Source organism: Elaeis guineensis, chromosome 1 (assembly GCF_000442705.2).
Source record: "Elaeis guineensis isolate ETL-2024a chromosome 1, EG11, whole genome shotgun sequence".
NCBI lineage: Eukaryota > Viridiplantae > Streptophyta > Magnoliopsida > Arecales > Arecaceae > Elaeis > Elaeis guineensis.
Genome location: NC_025993.2, coordinates 184,670,177 through 184,695,388, shown reverse-complemented (window position 1 = coordinate 184,695,388; position 25,212 = coordinate 184,670,177). Strand labels below are relative to the sequence as shown.

At 38.8% G+C, this 25,212-nt stretch overlaps 1 pseudogene; it reads right to left on the bottom strand.

Moving 5' to 3' along the window:
- The window catches only part of LOC105040126 (uncharacterized), a 56,447-nt pseudogene that overhangs the window by 25,272 nt on the left and 5,963 nt on the right, over window positions 1-25,212 (bottom strand).

The window sequence follows — 25,212 nt, the reverse complement described above, 5'->3', positions numbered from 1 at the left end:
AGTTTATTCATATGAAAATTTATAATAAATTGACTATATGAACTAATAAGGAATTGAAGGATCAAATCCATCTGTAATTTTTTTTGCATATCAAGCCCAAGCTTCCCAAATCCCTCGGTGTTCTTGATCACTGTCATACAGTACTCATGGACTGACTGTCCTTCACTCATCTTCAGATTGAATAGTCTCTTGGATACTTTGAAGCACGTTGTACGGCTCTGCTCACCATACAACTCTTATAGGTGAGTGATCATAGCTCTGAAAGTGGGTATACGCTCATGCTGGCTCTGCAACTCATTTATCATAGATGCTAGTATATAGCACTCGACCCGACTGTCTTCATCCGTCTACTTTTCATAAGCAGTTCTTTGCTCTGCAGTAGGATGGTTTGATAACACTAGGAGTTTTTGGTCGAGTACATGACCTAATTTTTCAGAAGTCGGGATAATCCTGAGATTTTTTAGCTAGTCTTTATAGTTTGTTTCGATCAAATGATTAGATTCAAGGATGCTTGCTAGAGGATTTGAGGCTGACATTGTTTAACTGTAAGAGTAAAGATTCAAGTTAGACATTTATACCTTAAATTTATATTTGTTTCTAGAGATTTTAAGATGCAAACAATAACTCTCACTAATTTTTTGGATCCTTCCACTCTCTAGATAGAAAATAAAAATTCTGACATGATAATTAAATTTCTAGTGGATGCTGCGGTCCCAACAATGTCATATACCTCACCTAACAGTTATTGGTAATACGCACATCGATGCGTTGATAACTCTTTGCCCAAATGCTTCTTTAAGTATGTTGCAGCAACTTGATTTCTAAGTCATATGGGCTCGCCTAACAGTTATTAACCACACTTCTTAGTTAAGCATAATCTACCGTTCATAAGCAGATGCTGAAGGGAAGGAAAACTATTTTTCTTCGGATAGTCTAGGTTACATCTAAAATTTTCTATAAATCTACATGAATAAGGATCAAATCCTTATCTGGATAGCAGTAGAATAGGAGATTAAATCTTTAAAAATCTAGAATCAATCTTTGTGAAGGTCTGAAAGTACAGACTCTCTACTTCACATTCACGCCAGACAATGCAGGAAAGCAGGATGAACTCCAATCAAATCACCTTCGCAATCCAACCAAATGAGGGAAGAGAGGTGCTGGTGTGATGCCTCGCACCAACAAGGAGGACACCCAAGATGGATCCCACAGCAAGGAGAAAGCGGCGACCACAAGGGAGATGCCAAGGGAGAAGGAAGGGCTTCTCTCTTCTCACGCTTCTCTCTCTTTCTCTTTCTCTCTTCTCTCAATTTGATTTGTTTTCTATATGCATCGATAGGTAGAGATCCTCTCTATTTATAGATGATTTTCATGACTCAATAAGTATAGGACTCCTAACTCAAGCATGCTTTAAAACAGTCCAATACTCATGAAAGAAGGACTCCTATATGAGATAGAATTGGAACCACACAAGGCGCCCACAATGCACCCATTCCCACACCCATATGGGATGCCCACAACCAGCACCTTTCCAGATGTTGGTTAGCCCAAGGGAGAGGAGAATCTCAGTGCAAGTAGGATTTCTAGTATCTCATCCAAAACGGATCCGATTCGAATCCAATTCGAAACTGGATCAAAATAATTTCGAAAGACTGTTAATTTCAAACTCTTTAGGACTTTTACACCAAGTCTAACTTGAATTTTTAGTATAATTAAATTTAATTAATTCAGATCTAATCTAAAATTAATCAGTACTTAAATTTAATATCTCATATGCTTCATGAATCATACATCAAAAATTGTTCATCCTCAAAATTGAACCGAAACCTCATGTGTAGTGCTAGCTAGACATAGTCAACTCTTCAATCCCATTTGATCTATAACTTAATTTATAATCAAGTTAGCTTATATGTTCAATCAAGTCAAGTACTTTCAAATTGGACATATAAACATAGGCCAATACTTTTTTATGGTGTTTAACTTATGTGCGTGACTCCATAGGTTCAAACACTAAGTCGGTAGCACAGGAACCGATTCCTGCACTAATCGAGATACCATCTAGCAATAGTTTTCGACATCCAGATAGGTCAAACTATCACAAAAAAATATTTCAGAACCCATACATATGGTTACCGCATAATTCATCTTTTTGATCCTGAATGCTCTAAGATGGTCTCAGGTTAACTGTCAACCGAGATTGCTTCATCCATATTATATTTCAACCTTTCAAATTCATGTCATGGATTATTCTGATCAAAGTTTTACTAAATTAAAATACAGTGATACATCAACTTCAATAATCCGAAGGGGTCAATCTCATCTGGATCCACACACAGACTTTGTAAGTACTTGACTATATCCAGTAGCCTTCCGTCACTGTATTAGAAATTCAGATAGTCTGGCATCAAAGCACAATGAGTTATTTGCAAGTCACTATGGTGATCTCAGGTCTGAAGGACACTTATACCCATATGCTTCGCGAGTAATTTTTGACAGCAGAACGCTCAGCAGATGAGTCACTTATTTTGTGATGATGTACTCTTACATCTCATCTGTATGCCATACCAAAGTCACCACACTCTTTGGTTAAGGAAACAACCAACCCATATGGCATATACTGACCTCAACTCGATAAATGTCATCATCCTGTAATGACGTATCATTTGATCGCGAATATGTTTAAGAACTATATGATAAATCCTCTCTTTATCGTTCACTAACATAGTTCTAAGGACTTCATCACAACACAAAAGTTCTACAAAGAAGATGTAACTTCATGATGAAAAATATTAGAATAATTTTTATTCATTTATCAATAATTCATATACAAAAAGAAACTCAATTGTCGCATAATTAATTTCAGAACATAATTTCTAACAGTTATTGGGCCTAACCCCATCTTTACCCTAGAGCAACTCTTTGCTAATAGAATGGTTGCATGTTCTCGATGCAACTGAACCACTGTGACCAATCGAGAACAATGAACACTAGTAGCACGTCCACATATCTACAATGGTGGAAGACCTATTCACTTAATATTTATGAAGAAGTTCAGATTTATGTCTCATCTAATTAGTCATCATATGACCAATTTAATTGGTATTTGCTAAACCAAATCGCTAAGCAACCTTATTCAGGACTCAATCTTTCAAATTGACCAGGTAAGTAGAGATCGGTGAGAATCTCCCTGTTGCTTTTCTTAGACACCAATAAATTGGCTAAGTCAGTGAAGGAAACCAATTAAATAACTATCTCTCAATTACTTACCTTATACACCAATAAGTCAATTGATCCAAATAGGTTAGCTTAAGCGAATCAGGCTCAAGTCATCGAGCCGAATTAGGTCCTTAGGTTAATCAATTCTACGTAGAGATTCAATCGATTTGATCAACAATAATTACTTGATCTCATAACTTAATTAATCTAATCCTAATCAACACTTGATTCGATATGATCAATTACTTAATCAAATTAGACCCATTGTGTTCAAATCAAAAACTCTAGATGCAATCAATTACATGATTTAATTTTTGATTTTTTCATAATCAAAATCCTTATGCATAACACAAATCTCAGATTCTAAAATTAAATTTCAAATCTAAATTTTTTATATGAAAAGTAAGTTTTAAATCATAAAATTAATTTTCAGATTTAACATACAAGCATATATCTCATATATATATGTAAAATTCAGATCTAAACAAAAATTTATATCTTAACATGATATCATATATAAATCATGAATCATATTAAAATTAATTTTTAAACTTAAATAGGCAATCACATATCTCATATATGAATCATAAATCAAGTCAAATTAATTTTTAAATTTATGCATGCATCTACATATCGCATAAATATGAACTAAAAATCATTCTAGAATAAAATTCAGATCTATGCATACTAACAAATATCAACTATATGATCTAAAAATTAAATCTAAAATAAATTTTAGATTTAAAGTAATTATCTATATATCTCATGTATCAAGAAAAATTAAATTTTAAAATTTTTTTCAAAACTTAAATGTCAATTTCATGCATATAAAATCCGTGGCTCTGATATCACTATTGGAATTTCATGTCGGGACATGCATATATGTTTCAATTTTTTTTTCTAAACAATACAGTGAAATAGAAGATTAAAATATTTTTTAATCTTAATCATGCATATATAAAATATAGAATATAAGGATCTACTACATATACTAAAATTGAACACATATTGAATTTTATGCTAAAATTGAATATGTGATCGAATCACATACCTGTTTCACAATTTCTTTCTTCAATTTTGGATCTGAAAAAGAGTAGATTCTCCCTTAGCTGTATAAGTATCCGATCTCTATGAGTATCCACTCAGGATTAGCTTAGAACAGTCTTTTTTGATATTGATCCTGAAGCAAAAATTTAGTGCAGGGGTAAAATGGTAATTTTAAAACTTTTTCAAAATTACTATTTTACAGCGGAATTATTAATTAATCTCATTAATTAATACTAATTAACTCTACACTAGGATCTAAATATGATACAACAGCATGCATTTAAATTTGAAATTCAAATTTGAATCAGTAAACGTTTTACAGTACTGTGTTCAGAACACATCACCTTTTGCGGGTAGTCGATCACCGTAATCTGATCACCATCGGAGGGCTCTGATCGTCACGTCATAGCCACCCAACTGTCTGGCTTCTGCGGATCGTCCACACGAAGCTCCCGTCTGATCAGCTCCTCACGAATGCTAGTTCGTGATTTCACCCTTTTGATGGCAGATGTTGATCGAACTCCTTCGATCGATGTGTGCCGACTTCTCGGATGCTCCGGATCATCTGTACAGTTACTTGAGAGGTTGATGGATCTCTCTCTAAAATTTGGTGGACTCACGACACTCGTGGCACACCAATCTCACTTTCCGAACCCTAGGTAGAAACCCTAGGGTACACACCAAAAACCCTGCGCCCAATTTTCTCTCTTTTCTTTCTTTTTCTCTCGGAAGGTTTTGGACCTTAACCTTATGCAGAAGCCTTCCTCACGCCCCAAAGTTTCTCTCCTAATTTTTCTACGCACGTCCCACCTTTTTCCTCTTTTTAAAACAACGTCGAACGTGTCTTATCCGCGTGAGAGGATAAAGACAAGAGGTTACACATTTGAATTCAAATCAAATTTGAATTCAAACGAAAACCAACTTATCCCTATCCTTTTGGGCGTGAGAAGAGAAGGGGCGTGGCTCTTTGTGAGTGAAAAAGTTTCATGAGAAACCTTTTCTCGTGTAAGTAATGTGGCGCACAAAATGGATAAGGATGAAAGGGCAAGTGATAAGTTATCCATTCAAATTCAAACATGCTTTGAATTTGAATGGCTAACTAATTAATTTATCCATCCATATGGTGCACAAATGAGGATGTGGGGAAGGGTTTTACGTGAGAAAAATTTTACGAGAAGTTTCTTCTCGTGAATTCAAATGGATGCAAGGAAGTTGGGTGACGCAGGGAATTTAAAACAAGGTGGTTTGATTCAAATTGAGCCAACCTAGTTTAAAATAGGTTGAGCACAATTAGACCAAATTAAATCCAACATAATTAGGATTAATTAGGCTTAATAAAATCTTAATCAAATCAAGAATTAACTAAACCTAATCCCTGATCAAATCAGGGACTAAACCACCTTAGCGATTAGGTCAACATTTAACCTAATCGGGTCAATCCAAACTGAATCTAATTCAATTGGACTTGATCCAAAAATAATTACTCAATCAAATTGAGTTAATTAGTGATTAAATTACTAATTAAACCTCTCATAAATGTTGAGTCCAAATCCGATGGGCAATCAGGCATCAGAGACCATCGATATGAAACCCTGATCAAAGAGTTCAAATTTCAAATTCAAAATTCGAAATTCAAAATTTTGACCCCGGTACCCAAAATGTGTGGAACTCATGATTAGAGAATCCTAATTCTCAATCATAGAGTTCCAGATAGATAAGACTCATAATCAGCCATCAGATCAGAAAGGAACCTCTAATGTGTGTGACCCCGCAGGTTCGAACCTAAGTCGGTAGCACAGGAACCAATTTCTGTACTAATCGAAGTGACCATCTAGCAATGGTACCCGACGACCGGATAGGTCGAATAATCGCAATCGCAACATTCAGAACCTACGTGAATATGGTTACCGTATAATTCATCCCTTTTGACCCCTGTGTTTAGGATGACTCAGGGTTAAACCGTCAACCCTGATGATATCATCCGAATCGTGCTCAACTCAATTAGTCATGTGACTCCTCACTAGGACTACCCTGGCCAAGGTTTTGCTAAATTGAAACACGACTGTACACAGCTCCTAAACTGGAGTGGTCAATCCCATCTTGACACACGCACCGACAAGTCAAGTACTTGACTACACCCAGCAACCTTTCATCACTGAATTAGAAATTCAGGTAGTCCAGTGCCTATGTGCAGTGAGTTGCTTGCAAGTCACCATGGCGGTCTCAGGTCGGAGGGACATTTATACCCATATCTCATCGGAGCAAATCTTGACAGCAGAAATAGCTCCGGAGTTGGTCACGTTCAGTGCAGATGTACCATTACATCTCACCTGTATGCCATACCAGTGTCTCCACACTCTTTGGTTATGAGGACAACCAACCCATATGGCACACAACGACCTATGCTCGATAAATGTTGTCGTCCTTGGTAACAACGTATCATTTGGTCGCGAACATGTTTAAGGACTAAGCGACAAATCCTCCTTTGTCGAGTCTAAATAGTCCTAAGGACTTCACCACAACACAGGAGTTCATTAGAAGATGAAACATTTGTGATGAAAAAATATCAAAATAATTTTTATTTATTTATAATTCATGTACTAATACAAAAGGAGCACAACCGTCAACAGGCTGACGATTGGCTTTGGGACACTATTCCCAACAATCTCCCACTTGGCCTAAAGCCTATCGGTGCAGTATCTAATACCCATCTTCGACTTGTAGTCGTTGAACTCCTTCACCGCAATGGTTTTAGTGAATGGGTCGGCCAGGTTCTCCTTCCCGTCGATCTTCTGAAGGTCGACGTCACCTCGATCCACGATCTCCCGGATGAGATGGTAGCGGCGCAGAATATGCTTCGTCCGCTGGTGTGCCTTTGGTTCCTTCGTCTGAGCAATGGCTCCAGAGCTGTCGCAGTAGAGCAGAACTGGACCAACAAGGGAGGGTGCTACTCCGAGCTCGATGATGAATTTCCTCAGCCACACCGCTTCTTTGACAGCATCTGATGCAGCAATATACTCCGCCTCGCATACTGAATCAGCCACAGTGTGCTGCTTGGAACTCTTCCAGCAGACAGCCCCACCATTAAGGGTAAAAATAAATCCTGATACACTCTTGCTATCATCTCGATCAGACTGGAAACTAGAGTCTGTAAACCCTATAAGTCTCAAGTCCGATTCACCATATATAAGCCACTGGTCCTTAGTATTTCTTAAATACTTCAGGATGGTTTTAACAACCTTCCAGTGATTCTCTCCTGGATCAGATTGGTATCTACTCACTACCCCTAGTGAGTATGCCACATCTGGTCGTGTACATGTCATGGCGTACATGATAGATCCCACTGCCGAAGCATATGAAATCCTATCCATACGCTCTCTCTCTTGAGGTGTTGTCGGACAATCCCTCTTCGAGAGAGAAATTCCATGGCCTATCGGTAGATAGCCTTTCTTGGAATTTTTCATGCTGAACCTTTTCAGCATAGTATCAATGTACGTGGACTGGGATAAGCCAAGCAACTTTTTGGATCTATCCCTATAGATCCTCATCCCTAGGATGTAGGAAGCTTCTCCCAGATCCTTCATGGAGAACTGTGACGATAGCCAAATCTTTATTCCCTATAATGCAGGGACATCATTCCCGATTAAGAGAATGTCATCCACATACAATACAAGAAATACTACTGCTGGACCATTAGCCCACTTATAAATGCAGGGTTCTTCTCCGTTCTTAACGAAGCCATATGTTTTGATCGTCCTATCAAAACGTATGTTCCAACTCCGAGATGCCTGCTTAAGTCCATAAATGGACCTCTGTAGCTTGCACACCTTAGACTCATCTGTGGATGTGAACCCTTCAGGTTGTATCATATACACCTCTTCGTCCAGCTCTCCGTTTAGGAAAGCTGTCTTCACATCCATCTGCCAGATTTCATAGTCCAGATGGGCAGCTATCGCAAGCATAATCCGAATGGATTTGAGCATTGCCACAGGAGAAAACGTCTCGTCATAGTCTATACCATAACGTTGACGATATCCCTTGGCAACCAGATGGGCTTTATAGGTCTCCACCTTTCCGTCTGCGCCCCTCTTCCTTTTGAAGACCCACTTACACCCTATGGATTTTACTCCTTCGGGTGGGTCAACCAATGTCCACACATCGTTGACCTTCATGGACTCCATTTCGGATTTCATGGCCTCTAGCCATTTCTCAGAGTCAGGTCTCTGCATTGCATCCATGTAGGTGATCGGATCCTCATCATTTTCATCAAGTTCGATAGGATCACCATCCCGGACCAAGAAACCATAGTATCTGTCCGGTTGATGTGGTACTCTACCAGACCGCCTTAAGGGTGCATAATCAATGGGCTCCGGATCTGATCTAATCAAATCCAGTTCAGGTTCAGTAACATGTGTCGGTTTTTCCACCTGTCGAACTTCGTCAAGTTCGACTTTAGAGGCAACAGTTCCTTCATTAAGGAACTCCTTTTCTAAAAAGATTGCCTTAAGACTGACAAACACCTTTTGCTCATCAGCAAGGTAGAAATAATACCCTTTGGTCTCTTTTGGGTACCCTATAAAATTACACTTGTCAGACCTAGGTCCAAGCTTGTCTGTAATTAAACGTTTAACATAAGCCAAACACCCCCAAACCCTAAGGTGCGAGAGTACTGGCTTACGTCCTATCCATATCTCATATGGCGTTTTGGCTACAGACTTACTCGAAACTCTATTTAGAAGGTAACAAGCCGATTCGAGTGCATATCCCCAGAGGGAGATCGGCAGACCAGCAAACCCCATCATGGATCGAACCATGTCTAACAGGGTCCGATTCCTCCTTTCAGACACACTATTATGCTGTGGTGTTCCAAGAGGAGTCCACTGAGAGAGAATCCCATTCTCCCCTAGATACGTCAGAAACTCATTGGAAAGGTATTCACCTCCTCGATCAGATTGAAGAGTTTTAATACACTTCCCAGTTTGTTTTTCTACCTCATTTCGGAATAGTTTGAACATTTCAAATGATTCCGACTTATGCTTCATTAAATAGACATACCCATACCTAGATAGGTCGTCTGTGAAGGTTATGAAGTAGAAAAATCCACCTCTTGCACTTGAGCTCATGGGTCCACATACATCAGAATGTACCAGACCTAAGAGTTCACTGGCTCGCTCACCTTTTCCAGTAAAAGGTGACTTGGTCATCTTTCCAAGAAGACAGGACTCACAGGTTGGAAGTGATTCACAATCACTAACTTCAAGAATTCCTTCTTGAGCCAACCTGTTTATCCTATTCTTATTGATATGACCTAGCCTACAGTGCCAAAGGTAGACTTCTGACACATTATCTATTCTAGAGCGTTTACCGAATTTTTGAACCACATTAACAGGCTGTGATAGTAAGTAAATTCTATTATTTAATTGTCCAACAAATATTGTAACACCATTCAAAATGATATTGCAAATATTTTTTTTTATTAAAAAATCATAACCGTACATGGCCAAAAGGCCTACAGAAATAATATTTAATAAAAAACTTGGACAATAGTGACATTCACTCAGAATTACATTACGAGAATTGATTACAAGACTCATGATTCCTAAAGCTAGAACTGGAACTTTGCTTCTATCTCCAACATTCAGGAACCTCTCGCCTTCATCAAATCTCCTACTGACCTGCAGACCCTACATCGAATTACAAATATGATAAGGGCTTCCGGTATCCAATATCCAGGCAGTAGTATCACAAATCGAAAAGTTGCAAGGAGTTATCATATAATTACCTTGCTTCTTCTTTGGCCTGTTCGGGTCCAGGGAGGCAGTGTATTGAGGACAGTTCCTCTTCCAATGCCCGTGCTTCTTGCAAAAGAAGCACTCCGCCTGGCTCTGGTCATGCTTGCGCTTCTTGGTCTGACCCCGTGCTACTGTCCCAGCATGAGATTGCACCTTCTTATTTTTCTTCTTCTTGTTCTTCTTCTCTTTCCCAAAGGGTTGACGACGAGAAGAAGACCCTCCCACTACATTCACCGACTCCTTATGGAGTTGGTGATCCTTCTCAAAGTTCTGCAGCAACCCCAACAATCTGTGGTAGTTTACTGCAGGCTTTGTCATTCGAAAATGAGTAAGGAATGGGAGGAAGGACTTGGGCAAGGAATTAAGGATCGCATCCTTACCGAGCTGCTCGTGCAGAGGAAAGCCCAATTTGCTTAGGCGCTCAATTATCTCGATCATATACAGTACATGATCAGTGACTGAGGCCCCATCCCTCATCCGAACATTGAAAATAGCACAACTAGTTTTGTGCCTTTCAACGTCGTCAGGCATGTCAAAGGAGTCGTTCAACATTTGAAGCATCTCCTGTGGCTGGGCGTTCTCAAACCTTCGGCTGAACTCGTCATTCATTGCTGCCAGCATAATACATCGAACGGTGGTGCGGTCATTGAGCCACTTCAAGTAAGTGTCTCTGATCGCTTTACTAGCGTTCGGAGCTGGCTCCTCAGGTGCTGGATCCGTTACTACATAAAGGATCCGTTCATGCTCAAGGACGATTTTTAATTTTCGATACCAGCTATCGAAATTGGGTCCCATGAGCTTGTCATTATCTAATAATGACCGGAGCGACAGGGTAGTGGCCATAGCTGCTTAAAGGAAAACGAGACCTCTATTAGTACATAAATTAATACTAAAGACTTGGACTTTAGTCTAAAGTTTTTCTCAATATTTTTACGAACTGGTAGCCTCATCCTCCAATTCGAGAAATTACTTTAATTCCTTAATGGGTACTAGAATCCACACAGACTACACATGAGCCCAACTTTGGTTGGTCAACCCATGTGCATCTATGGGTAGGTTCTTAACCAGTTGTTTCTCTAAACAACTTCTAGTAATTGATTTTGCCCCAGAACCTAATCAGTAGGCTTTGGCCTCTACTGAAAAGATCTGGTTAGGTCCAACCATTAACATGACTTAATTTAGTGAATCGGACCAATAAATGATCAGGCCCGACTTTGGCCGGCCAACCTAACCACCATCAGAAAGACTCAATCAAATTATCATATTATGAATAATAATTCCATTGGCCAATGAGCACCAGGCCTTTGGGCCTCCACTGATCATTGAACTAATGGACTCATTATCATTCACTTAATGGGAGGCTATGACTTAGTTATCATTATAACTTAATCATTTTAGGGACCTAATAATTTTGAGGATTTTATTAAAGAATAGTAGAGAAGAAATCATCCAGCCAATTTCAATCCTCCCACTGACTTCACCAAGTCAGATTAAAAAGGATTTAATTAAAGCTGGCATTAGGAGCACCTAAATCAGTCTTACTGATTTACCTAATGACATGGGTGAGCTCTAATCACCAAGTGATCTAATCAAAATCTAACTTACCAGATTGGCCAGGTAAGTGAGATCAGTGGTGGGGATTTGCCATTAACTCGTCAATGATCGAATCAATGCGAGTAGCTCTCGCTTAAGAACCACTGGTCAAAACTGCCGAACTTACCTTAGACACCAACCGGTTCATTAGTTTTAATTTTGATCAACTTAGTAAATAGAGCTCCACCACGTAGCCATGAATTAAGTCCATCTTGGTCTAGTTAAAGACATGGACCCATTCAACTACAACTATTGAAGTTGAGTCTAGAGTATCCTTGACCTAATCTAATTCAACTTTTGATTAGATTTGACCAATTACTCCAATTCGTCCATTTTCAAACTAACCTTAGGTCTAACCCAATTATGGACCTAATTCATCTAACCCATTGACCCAAAAGTTTATGCAATTGTCTTAGGTCTTAATTCACAATTCTAGACCTACTAGACAACACTTAATTCTTTTAATTAAGTACTTGGGCTGATGGGTCAGGGTTTGGCATTTCGAAAACAATTTTCAAATTTGAAAGATTTTATTTTCTGTTCACCAAATGTGTTAACTCATTTCACAAACGGGTCAGCACATTTCATAAACAGCAATTCTATTGCTCATTTCATAACAGAAAATAACTCAAAATAAATCATAAATTTTCTTTTAGATCTAATCTAACACATTCATGATAAATTTCTTAATTAAGTCCTTTCGCTGCTTCATCGGCATGGGATATAATTGCATCGGCACCCCTACCGCCATAGGAGACCCCATCGAATGGGAAGAGAGGGCCTTTAAACCCTACTTTTCTCCTATGACCGGACGGCCATGACAACCAACCCAATTAGATTACTTGCTACTTGGATCATGTATATCTAAATATACAAATTTCAAAATTTAAATTTTGAATTTCAAATTTCAAATTTCAAATTTTAAATTTCAAATTTGAGATTTCAACCAAATTTCAAATTTTGAATTTTCAATCTTTGAATTTTAAATTTTGAATTTTGAATTTCAAATTTCAAATTTCGAATTTCAAATTTCAAATTTCAAATTTGAGATTTCAACCAAATTTCAAATTCCAAATTTTGAATTTTGAATTTCAAATTTTAAATTTCAAATTTCAAATTTCAAATTTGAGATTTCAACCAAATTTCAAATTTCAAATTTTGAATTTCAAATTTGAAACTTCTAACAAATTTCAAATTTCAAATTTCAAATCTTTTTGAATTTCGAATTTTAAATTTTAAATTTCAAATTTAAACTTATAGATTACACCTTAATCTACGCATGCATATGTATATCATATTCTAGAACCTGCTCTGATACCAATTGAAGCAAAAATTTAGTGCAGGGGCAAAATGGTAATTTTAAAACTTTTTCAAAATTACTATTTTACAGTGGAATTATTAATTAATCTCATTAATTAATACTAATTAACCCTACACTAGGATCTAAATATGATACAACAGCATGCATTTAAATTTGAAATTCAAATTTGAATCAGTAAACATTTTACAGTACTGTGTTCAGAACACATCACCTTTTGCGGGTAGTCGATCACCGCAATCTGATCACCATCGGAGGGCTCTGATCGTCACGTCGCAGCCACCCAACTGTCTGGCTTCTGCGGATCATCCACACGAAGCTCCCGTCTGATCAGCTCCTCACGAATGCTAGTTCGTGATTTCACCCTTTTGATGGCAGATGTTGATCGAACTCCTTCGATCGATGTGTATCGACTTCTCGGATGCTCCAGATCGTCTGCACAGTTACTTGAGAGGTTGATGGATCTCTCTCTAAAATTTGGTAGACTCACGACACTCGTGGCACACCAATCTCACTTTCCGAACCCTAGGTAGAAACCCTAGGGTACACACCAAAAACCCTGCGCCCAATTTTCTCTCTTTTCTTTCTTTTTCTCTCGGAAGGTTTTGGACCTTCACCTTGTGCAGAAGCCTTCCTCACGCCCCAAAGTTTCTCTCCTAATTTTTCTACGCACGTCCCACCTTTCTCCTCTTTTTAAAACAACGTCGAACGTGTCTTATCCGCGTGAGAGGATAAAGACAAGAGGTTACACATTTGAATTCAAATCAAATTTGAATTCAAACGAAAACCAACTTATCCCTATCCTTTTGGGCGTGAGAAGAGAAGGGGCGTGGCTCTTTGTGCGTGAAAAAGTTTCACGAGAAACCTTTTCTCGTGTAAGTAATGTGGCGCACAAAACAAGGTGGTTTGATTCAAATTGAGCCAACCTAGTTTAAAATAGGTTGAGCACAATTAGACCAAATTAAATCCAACATAATTAGGATTAATTAGGCTTAATAAAATCTTAATCAAATCAAGAATTAACTAAACCTAATCCCTGATCAAATCAGGGACTAAACCACCTTAGCGATTAGGTCAACATTTAACCTAATCGGGTCAATCCAAACTGAATCCAATTCAATTGGACTTGATCCAAAAATAATTACTCAATCAAATTGAGTTAATTAGTGATTAAATCACTAATTAAACCTCTCATAAATGTTGAGTCCAAATCCGATGGGCAATCAGGCATCAGAGACCATCGATATGAAACCCTGATCAAAGAGTTCAAATTTCAAATTCGAAATTCGAAATTCAAAATTTTGACCCCGGTACCCAAAATGTGTGGAACTCATGATTAGATAATCCTAATTCTCAATCATAGAGTTCCAGATAGATAAGACTCATAATCAGCCATCAGATCAGAAAGGAACCTCTAATGTGTGTGACCCCGCAGGTTCGAACCTAAGCCGGTAGCACAGGAACCAATTTCTGTACTAATCGAAGTGACCATCTAGCAATGGTACCCGACGACCGGATAGGTCGAATAATCGCAATCGCAACATTCAGAACCTACGTGAATATGGTTACCGTATAATTCATCCCTTTTGACCCCTGTGTTTAGGATGACTCAGGGTTAAACCGTCAACCCTGATGATATCATCCGAATCGTGCTCAACTCAATTAGTCCTGTGACTCCTCACTAGGACTACCCTGGCCAAGGTTTTGCTAAATTGAAACACGACTGTACACAGCTCCTAAACTGGAGTGGTCAATCTCATCTTGACACACGCACCGACAAGTCAAGTACTTGACTACACCCAGCAACCTTCCATCACTGAATTAGAAATTCAGGTAGTCCAGTGCCTAAGTGCAGTGAGTTGCTTGCAAGTCACCGTGGCGGTCTCAGGTCGGAGGGACATTTATACCCATATCCCATCGGAGCAAATCTTGACAGCAGAAATAGCTCCGGAGTTGGTCACGTTCAGTGCAGATGTACCATTACATCTCACCTGTATGCCATACCAGTGTCTCCACACTCTTTGGTTATGAGGACAACCAACCCATATGGCACACAACGATCTATGCTCGATAAATGTTGTCGTCCTTGGTAACAACGTATCATTTGGTCGCGAACATGTTTAAGGACTAAGCGACAAATCCTCCTTTGTCGAGTCTAAATAGTCCTAAGGACTTCACCACAACACAGGAGTTCATTAGAAGATGAAACATTTGTGATGAAAAAATACCAAAATAACTTTTATTTATTTATAATTCATGTACTAATACAAAAGGAGCACAACCGTCAACAGGCTGACGATTGACTTTGGGACACTATTCCCAATAGATCCTTCTTCTCTAAGAACAATCAGCCTGCGAACCTGAACGAGGTCTGAATCATGATCAACTCTTTGATCCTTTCTCTGATCTTTTTTTCTCTTCTTCTCTTGCTTTTCTTCTCTTGATTATGAAGCAATCAAGATCTAAAAATTAGCAAGCAAGGAGATGCCCAAGCTTCTCTTTGGGCATGGAGATATGGGATGCCCAACCCCTTTGGGCATTGGACTTTAAGGGGAGAAGAGAGGGAGAAGAGAGAGAGGACGTGGGGAGCTTCTAAGGGAGGCATAGGCTGCTGGAATTTAATGCTAAGGAATCTTAGGGAATGTCTCTTTAAATAGATATAAAGTTTGAATCCTATTCAAAACCAAACAACCACTTAATACAAGTCCCACTTGCATTAAGAATCTTTACTTTAGTTATTTGACCCCCTTTAGGAGATCCTTTAGGCGCCAACTTTTGGAGCCCTTGTACCCACAAATACACACGCCACATGACAGCAATGGGACGCTCCAATCAGGTCCACACACCCTCTCTAGTGTGTGCATACCCAACTTGATCAAATCAAGTGGCACCCAATCAAAACTATCAAAAAAATTGATTAAGGGTTTGAATCCTTAATTCATTTGATCCAAAACCCTAAGCATCCAACAATTAGAATCCAATGAATCTAATTTATTTAGATTATTAGCAGGTAATTAACTTGAATTAATCTTATCAAATAAGAAATTCAAATACAAAGAGAAAATTAGATTCAATCATATGCTAATAAGGTTATCCTGAATCTAATAGGATTTCTCTAAATTCAATTGAGACTTCATCAATCCAATTACTTATTCTAGATCTAATTTTTTTGTTGTGTGACCCCATAGGTTCAATTTTATCTGATAGTGAGATATACAATGATCTTTATCAAAGTATCATTGAAACTCTTTTCAATGGATCGGAATAATTTCACTCTAACTCATCAAGGATTATCGATCCTAAGCAACCCTCATGAGTTCTCACCATTCACCAGTGACACCTAGCAGTATGTAGTGGCAACCCAACAAAACTGAAAAGAAAATCTTAAGGTGTAGTTCACATGTGATTCAGTCCCTCTATCGTGAGTTCCGACTAGATGGCAGGTCATGGATAAATCGTTAAACCTCATCATCAATCATATAATAGATTCGATTAGCTCAAGTCTAATTATGATCCTTACGAAAATATTTTTTCATCAATTATATTGCTGTAGCCACAGACTCTCGGACTTAGCCTCTCAAATCTCATATGACTACTCTTCTCTATCAAAGTCGATAGATTCCATCTAGATACACATCCTACTTCTATAGTGGACTAACTATCGCTAACATTCACTATAAAGACTCATTGAGATCATGTTCATGCGTCGGTCAAACTCCAGCAGTCTCACTACGAGCAGTCGAACCATCGCAGATCAAAGGACATTCACACAACTACAGTATTAAGATAATCATTGATGATTGAGTAAAAATTCAAGTGATCTCTCGTATGGTCATGCTCGGTACTAATTATTCTCTAACAACTATCCGCACTCATCATTCAGTATCTCTATACTGTAGATCAGAGACTCATCTATCCTAAAAGAAGCAATCTGTGCGTCTGTCTATCCGATTCGATCACCATTTTCATAATGATACTATGACTTAGAGTATTTAGAAATTATATATATATATTTTTAATTCTCAATACTTTGAGAATATATATCGAAATATTAATTTCATAGACGATTCAAGGACACATCAATCTTGAATGAAAATAAAACTTACCTTTTATTGATCAAATTAATGAATTAAGTATAAAATTGTGTCCTATATTTATTACAATGTGTTAGCTATATTAACTTTTAGGACATACATCTAACAAAACTATGGCATAGTTTCATTAATACAGAGCATGTATTGGCTTACGATGAGAGTTGTAAGGCTTGCTGCCTTTTCTGCAGCTATATTTCGAGCACTATCATCAAAAAAGATCTCAAAACAGAAAATATTTAGCTTCCAACTCTTGCTTAAAATAATGAATGACTAAAAGTTTCAAAAATCAGCATGTGTCTTACAATTTTTTGAGGATCAATATTAGCAATCTGAATAGCTATTTTGATGGCTTCAACGGAAGGTTTACAAAGAATACGTGATGACCTAGCTTTTGAGCTATCCGTTCTGCTTGAATCAGTATGTGATTCACCTTTGGATTCTTTTGCTTGACCCAATATCTGATCCTCAAACTCATCCGAGTGATTGATGTTGATCTTTTTATTGCTATCATTGGGTAGAACTGGTGGATTCAATGTTTCGAGGCACATAACACCCTCGAAACAATCTTCTAAGCCCAGTTTTTTTAGGACTTCTGCATAGGCTTTATCAGCATTTGTGAATAGCAAAATTCTTTGTGCATTGTAGGCAGTGTAGAAAATCCAACGTGAAATACACCGTCTCATCCAATTGGTCCACGTAGTCATCACTTTTCAACGCATATTTAATACCTGCAGGTCGGCTTTTTCATTTAAAAATTTTGTATGATAAAAATATCCCTATCTTTTGAAAAAATTATGACATTTTATGTCCATATTATGACATCCTGCATCCATAATATGCGCAGGATATCATAATTTTTTTAAAAAAATATGAGTATTTTCGATATTTAAAATTTTTAAATGAAAAAGTCGACTTGCGGGCATTAAATGCGCATTGAAAAGTGATTAGACAAAAACGCTCCTCTCATATTATGATATCTTAGGCCATATTATAACATCTTGGACTATATTACGCTACAAGATATCATAATTTTTTTCAAAAGATAAACATATTTTCATCATATAAATTTTTTTTTAAAAAATCGATCTACAAGCATTAAATGCTCGTTGGAAAGTGCTGACTACGTGAATCAATCGGACGAGATGGTATACTCCACATTGGATTTTCTACACTGCCCATGGTTAGAGCCATCAAAATGGATCGGCCCGACCCGTGGAGGGCTGGCTCTTCACATGCCAGGCCCATTAGGGCTGGGCCAAAAAAGTCCTTTTGATAAATGGGCTATCAAATAGGCAGCCCAGTACTAGCCCTTATAAATGAAGGGCCTAAATGGGCCGGCCCTTATAGCTCACCAAATAATTAAAATAATTTAAAAAATTAAAAAATTAAAAAACTCTCAAATATAATATTTTATCAAATAAATAAATAAAATCAATCTCTACATCAAATTTTAAAACATCAAAAGTAAATATGAAATAACTCCAAAAAATTTATAATAATATCATAATCTCCATTCTCTATAAGAAAAAAACATCACAAACTAATTAAACTTCATAAAATCAAAGAAACCAATAAGTAATAAATATTGTTCAAATAATATTGAATCCAACATTGAAATTCAATCCCCATTTTCCATTAGAATATTTTAGATAATTTTTAATTAAAACATTAAGAAAAAAAGAAGGGCTAAATAAAAAATCAATCATGAGACTGACTTTAATATTAAATCTTCTTTTTAATATTTAATAATTTATATAATTATATTATTTTTTTTTCAAATAAATAGACCGGCCTACGGGCTATACGGGTCGGTCCTTCACGGGTTGGGCCATAAACGGATCAAACTAAAAAGTCTTCTTGTTAAATAAACTGCCAAAATACTAATCTAGCCTTACTATTTTGAAGGCTTAAACGGATCGGCCTGCAAGCTACGGCCATTTTGACGGTTCTACCGGTGGTGCCCAAAGAATTTCTCTGTGGGTAACAAAGTTAAAACTTCCGACACGGAAATAATTCTTTTGAGAAACTAGTAAAAAATAAATTAGGTTCGGACGAGCCTACAATACGCACCGGCCGTACCCAGACCCACAGGCGTAACCCAGCGTTCGAGCCACCCATCGCCCCCGCTCGGGTCGCGAGCTCACGCTACCAAGCTCGGCTTGGTGTAATTGAACTTGTCACTCTACACCATCGGGCTTGGTGTCAAACTTCCGCAGCTTGACGCACCATCCCCTGTAAATGCTTTATCACTAATGAATTAGGGGTGGTTTACCTCCCACTTCATCAAAAACAAATAAATTAGGTTTGATTATGAGATGAAATTGTTCAGCATTTTTCTGATGAGCCTAAGCAATAATTTATCCCTCATTTCTGATGAGCCTAAGTAATAAGTTTCGCTGATATGCAAAAGAACTACACGGGCAACCACTCAGGTTGATGATTTGTCAAAACAAAAAGAAAATACATAGAATAAATGCAAAATCAAGAAGCCTGGGGAGACATTGCGGCATTTCAAACTTAAGCAACACTGCTATTACAGACTGCAGCCCCTCCAGCTGCTTTCTCATCTTTGCTTCTGCGTCCTCCAACTCAAGTGTCTCCACCACTTGTCTGGATTCTTCTTCAGCTTTTTGAATTTCCCGGGAAATAGAAATCACCGATGCTCTTCCTTTACTAATTGCTTCATCTTGTTTCTGAATTTGTGCCACATTTTTAGCCAATTCAGTCTTAGCTTGTTCAAGTTCCTGTTCCAAGGTGGTCATCCGGATCATTATTTCTCCCCTGTTCTTAACAAGCTCTTCTTTGCGACTGATCTCAGTCACTAGTTCTTTCTCATGATCTCGCATCAAAGACTTGTACCGATTAATAGGCTGTTGTATCTTGAAGAATTTCTTATTTTTTGCTGCAGTCAATTCTTCCACTACTGGGCCTTGAGTCATTAACTGCTGCCTCTTTATTTCATTCAGAATTTGTGACACACAATCCCAAAAATCTTTGAAGCAATACCCTGATAAGTTCTCTTCAGCTATCATGTTTTGTAACAGCTCCTCAACATAGATAGTTAGCCTAGGCTGCTCCTCAAGCATTTTCTTAATAGTGTCGACGTCTCTCTTTAGGTGAGCCCGTGGCGCTACTTGCTTTGTCAAGGTCAAGCATGAAGAAGCTTCAGCCGTGCGAGAGAATTGGGGGGGAGCCAGCATGGCAGGTCTTAAACCTTTGTCCAACATGGGGGCATGACTTAAGCAGGCAGCAGGTGCTCCAGGCTCATGAGGTGGAACAACTTTCTGAGGCCAGGCAGGATTTAAGCCTTCATCCAGGGGACGTTTGGTTGAGATAATTAAGACTTGGAATGAAAATCAGAATGGATAACTCCCTTCCTAACTCTTTTTGGTTAGAGAGAGTCCTATCCTGATTTTCATTTCAGAGAGAAATGGGAATGATCCATTCCTTAAGTAACCGAATCTGGACTTATCCCCACGAAGTTAAAATCTCACTCCCACGGAATGAGATAAAAAAAAAAAAAAATCATCTCCAGCATCGGTCAGCCCAAGCGCAGTGCCTCCCTCATCGTCCAAACCGGCTTCCCCATCTCTCTTGCCGACCTCATCGTTAAGAACCATGACCGCCTCAAGAAGCCTTCCCGCAAGAAGACCCCTCCCCCTTCCCTAGGGTTTTGGCCACCGTCGCCAGCGACGATCCTAGCCCTCTTCTTGTAGTTCATAGATCCAGGGCTGGCTGCGATGGAGTCTTAGAAGAAGCCTGGTGGAGATGTGGGGATGGGGACCAGTGCCAGCGGCAACCCGACACCGTGTTGGAGCTCGATGACGAGCCACCGCACGGCCTTGCTTATCTGCGGTGGTGGAGGTCAAGGTGGGAGGAGGAAGAGGAGGAGGAGGGATCGGCGATGGTGGAGAGCTTGACGAGCTCGGAGGAGATGGATGGAGGGGTCATCAGAGGCCTCAGAGGCAGCGGCAGTGAATTGGGAGGAGAAAGATGGGGCAGTGGCGGTAACGAGGAGAGGATGTGGCGACGGAGAAGGGGAAGAAGGCAGGAAGCGGCGGAGGATTGGGCGAAGAAGAGATGGGTGCACGACGGTCTCCACATTTTGCTCTCTCTCTTCTGAGACCAAGAATTGGGAGCAGAGGGTTTAGGAAAGATAGCAGGCTATGATCATTGGAAAGTAGCTACCACCCTAAAATCCTAAATTGGCGTTATTGTAACCCAAATTAGTTGAGACATTCTTCCTGCACCGCTTCCCAACCATTCAAAGTTAATATCATATAATTTTGACATATTAAATATAATATAAAATAAACCAATTACTATTGTAGTATGTATAATCATCATAATTTTTTATAAAATAATATTTTCATGATAAAATAATATTTACTATCTATATTTTTTTAATAATAATTTTTTAAAAAAATTAAAGATATTATTATTATGTTTCATTTTTATTTAATATTAATTTTAAAAATAATTAATTTTTAAAAATTTTAGTTGAGAATAAAAATAAAAACTTGACTCCGATTCCTATCTTAATATGAACTAAAAAACAACAATGAAAATCGTCCATTCTGATTCCGATTCCAGTCATGAATCAAACGCTTCGAAGGATTTGACCTTTTCGATTTCGATTTTTATTCTGATTCTGATTCTGATTTCGATCGCGAACCAAACACCTTCCTAGTATCATGGCCTGACCCAAGTTAGCAGTAAAGATTGCAGGTTCCGTCGGTAAAACAGCATCCTGAAGCTAGGCAAGGTTTTGGCCCTCTTTCGGTATCTGGCCCTGGGCTAACCCGGTAGTAGGGATCACAGGCTCAGTAGATAGAATGGCTTCCTCAAGCTGGACTGAAGGATTTATTTCTTCCTTGAATACAGGCGACTGACATGAGCACATAGGAGGCATCGCAGGTTCAGCAGTTTGAACAACTTTCTGAGGCCTGAAGGGATTTAGGTCTTTGTCCGATATTCGAGCCTTACAAGATCGTGCAGCCGGGGTTGCAGACTTAGTGGGTTTAGAAGCTTCCTAAGGCTGACCTTCTTCAGTTTGCCCCACTTCTTCTGCTAGACAAAAAAATTAAAAAAAAAAAAGAGTCAAGCATCCAGACGATAATGCTTGGACAAGCATAGCGGATATTGACTTCAGTTTTCCAGCAGGCTATGTACCACTTCCACAATCAACCTCTGGTGTTGGGTATAAGCTACTATTCTGCTTCCTCTTGGTTGACCTCCAAAAGCTGATTGCCCAAAACCTGCGCAACAAAAATGTTGGTGTTGTTGTCTGAGCACCTGCAAGGCATTAATACACAGATGCAGGGGATAAACGTAAGGAAGCAAAAAAGAGAGAAAAAAGAGAAAAAGAAAGAAACGCATAAAGGTAGCTAAAATAGGAGAGAAAGCAGAAGAAGAAATGTGGTAGATAACTATATAATTCTTCAAGACTATAATTCTTCAAGACACATGAATCTCATTAAAAATAAAAATTTAAAAAAAAAGAAAAAGAAAAACTACTTTAAAAAACTAGTTTCAAGCTCCTAGTAGCTGCACAACTACAAAACAGGAATCATCTCAAACGGTGTATGGCGGCATGAAGTAAATTATTGCTGAGGAAAGAACTCACCAAATGAAGAACTTTGAGCACCAAAAGTTGATGGAGTTGTTCCAAATGCCGGGCTAGCAAATGCAGATGTTGACTGACCAAAGGAAGATGTGGAACCAAAGCTGAAAGGAGCACTTGATGCATCAAAAGGAGGAGCACTCGAAGATCCAAATGTCGAAGTATTGGGTGCACCAAATGTAGGAGTGCTTGAAGATCCAAACACTGAGGTCCTTGCAGCACCAAAGGCTGGTGTGCCGGTAGAACCAAAAGCCGAGGTACTCGAAGCCCCAAATGCTACTTCTGTATTGCCAAATATTGAAGTTGATGTGGACCCAAATGCTGGGGTGGTTGTTGAACCAAATGCTGGCGTGGTTGTACCAAAAGCAGCGGTGCTTGTAGAGCCAAAGGATGGGGTGCTTGCAGCACCAAATGCAGGTTGACTTGATGCACTAAAACACAGGCCACTAGCAAAGGATGAACTTGATCCCGCCATTGAAGAACCAAAAATCGAGGGTGATGAACTGAGAGAAGGTGTGGTGGTTCCACCAAAAATCGAGGGCAAAGAACTTGGACTAAACCCGGCACTAGTTGGAGCCCCAAACTGTGTCATAGAAGAGGTTGAACCGAAAGGGCTTGATGAGGAAGAACTAAACAGGGAGCTGAAAATCGAACTGGATGAGGAACCAAAACCAGATGAACCAGAAGTTGGTGTTTTAAGTGCAAAGGGGCTAGAAGATGTGAAAAAGGGTTAGCAGCAGGTTGACCAAATGTGACTGTAGAACCAACAGTGCTTGATTTTGTTGGAGCAAAAAAACCAATCCCGCCTGCAGGCTGTCCCGAAGGGCTCAGTCCACCTGAAATTTAACATTAAAACCTTATAATGTGAATAGACTAATAGAAAAGGGCTATGTGAGAAATAAATCTAAACAATAAGATAAAAACTAGACATGCTGACAGACTGCAAACTACAATAGTTCATGAAGTAGTGCAAAGTATAGAACCAAAATATAAGGAAGAAACCACGAACCTAGTGTCTCAAGTAATACATTGGTTATTGAGAGAAGATAAAATACATTGCTGAGTTGCTTACTAAGAAAGCAAGCTCACATTAAGTCGTTATTTGTAATCCTATTACACTCTTACAAAGCTAACAAAAAGAGATCTTTATGGCCACATGCAAAAACGCTGATGTAAAGTTATAATCCTATCACACACAAAATGCATGCTCGCACTAAATAAAAAAGAATGCCCCTTAACGTCAAGAATTTTCTGTCGCAATTATGATATAGAAAAGGAAAGAAAAGTTTTTTCAACTATGCCAATGAAACATGTTCAGAATAATTCATTTCTGTCACCATCAACCTCAGGTGTTGGGGTGTAAGCTGCTATTCTGCTTCCTCCTAGTTGACCTCCAAAAGCTGACTGCCCAAAACCTGGGCTACCAAATGTTGGTGTTGTTGCCCGAGCACCTGCAAGGCATTAATGCACAGAAACAGGAGATAAAAGTAAGAAAGCAAAAAAGAAAAAAAGAATGAAAGAAACGCAGAAAGGGAGCTAAAATAGGAGAGGAAGCAGAAGAGGAAATGTGGTAGACCATTATATAAGACTTCATGACCCATCATTAAAAACAAAAACAAAAAAGAATTGCCTAAAAACCTAGTTTCAACCACCTGTTGGCTGCACAACCACTAAACAGGAATCATCTCAGATTGTGTACGACGGCATGAAATAAATTATTATTGCGGGAAAAACTCACCAAATGGGGAACTCTGAGCACCAAAAAGAGATGAAGTTGTTCCAAATGGTGAGCTGCCAAGTGCAAATGTTGACTGACCAAATGAAGGTGCGGAACCAAAAGCAGGAACACTCGAAGATCCAAATGTTGGAGTACTGGATGCACAAAATGCTGGAGTTGCTTGAAAAATCAAACACTGGGGTGCTTGAAGTGCCAAAGGCTGGGGTGCCAGTAGAACCAAATGTTGGGGTACTCGAAGCCCCAAATGCTGCTCCTGTACTGGCAAATATTGAAGTTGATGTGGACCCAAATGCTGGGGTGGTTGTCGAACCAAATGCTGGCATAATTGTGGCACCAAAGGCTGGAGAAGATGTAGCACCAAAGGAAGGGGTGGTTGTGGCACCAAAAGCAGGGGTGCTTGTAGCACCAAATGCAGGTTGACTCGATGCACCAAATGGTGTGGAGGAACCAAAAAGATTGCTGCCAAATGCTGGCTGTGATTGCTGAAATGTGCTATCAAATGGACTTGATTGGCTGGGTGATGACCCAAAGCTCCCAAAGGCTGGCTTCTGCCCAAACAGAGACGATCCTAAAAAGCAGAAGGGTGCTCATTCGAGAGTAACAGAAGACATAAGTTTTATATTGACAAATTTGACTGATCAACATCACAATAATATACTAATGGCAATAGAGAAGCAAAAGCAATGAATTTTGTTGGCATAAACTGCAATTCAAATATATAATATGTGTTGTACGGATGTCTGGCCAAGACACCACCTCCCAAAACCTTTTCAGTACCACACGATGCAGCA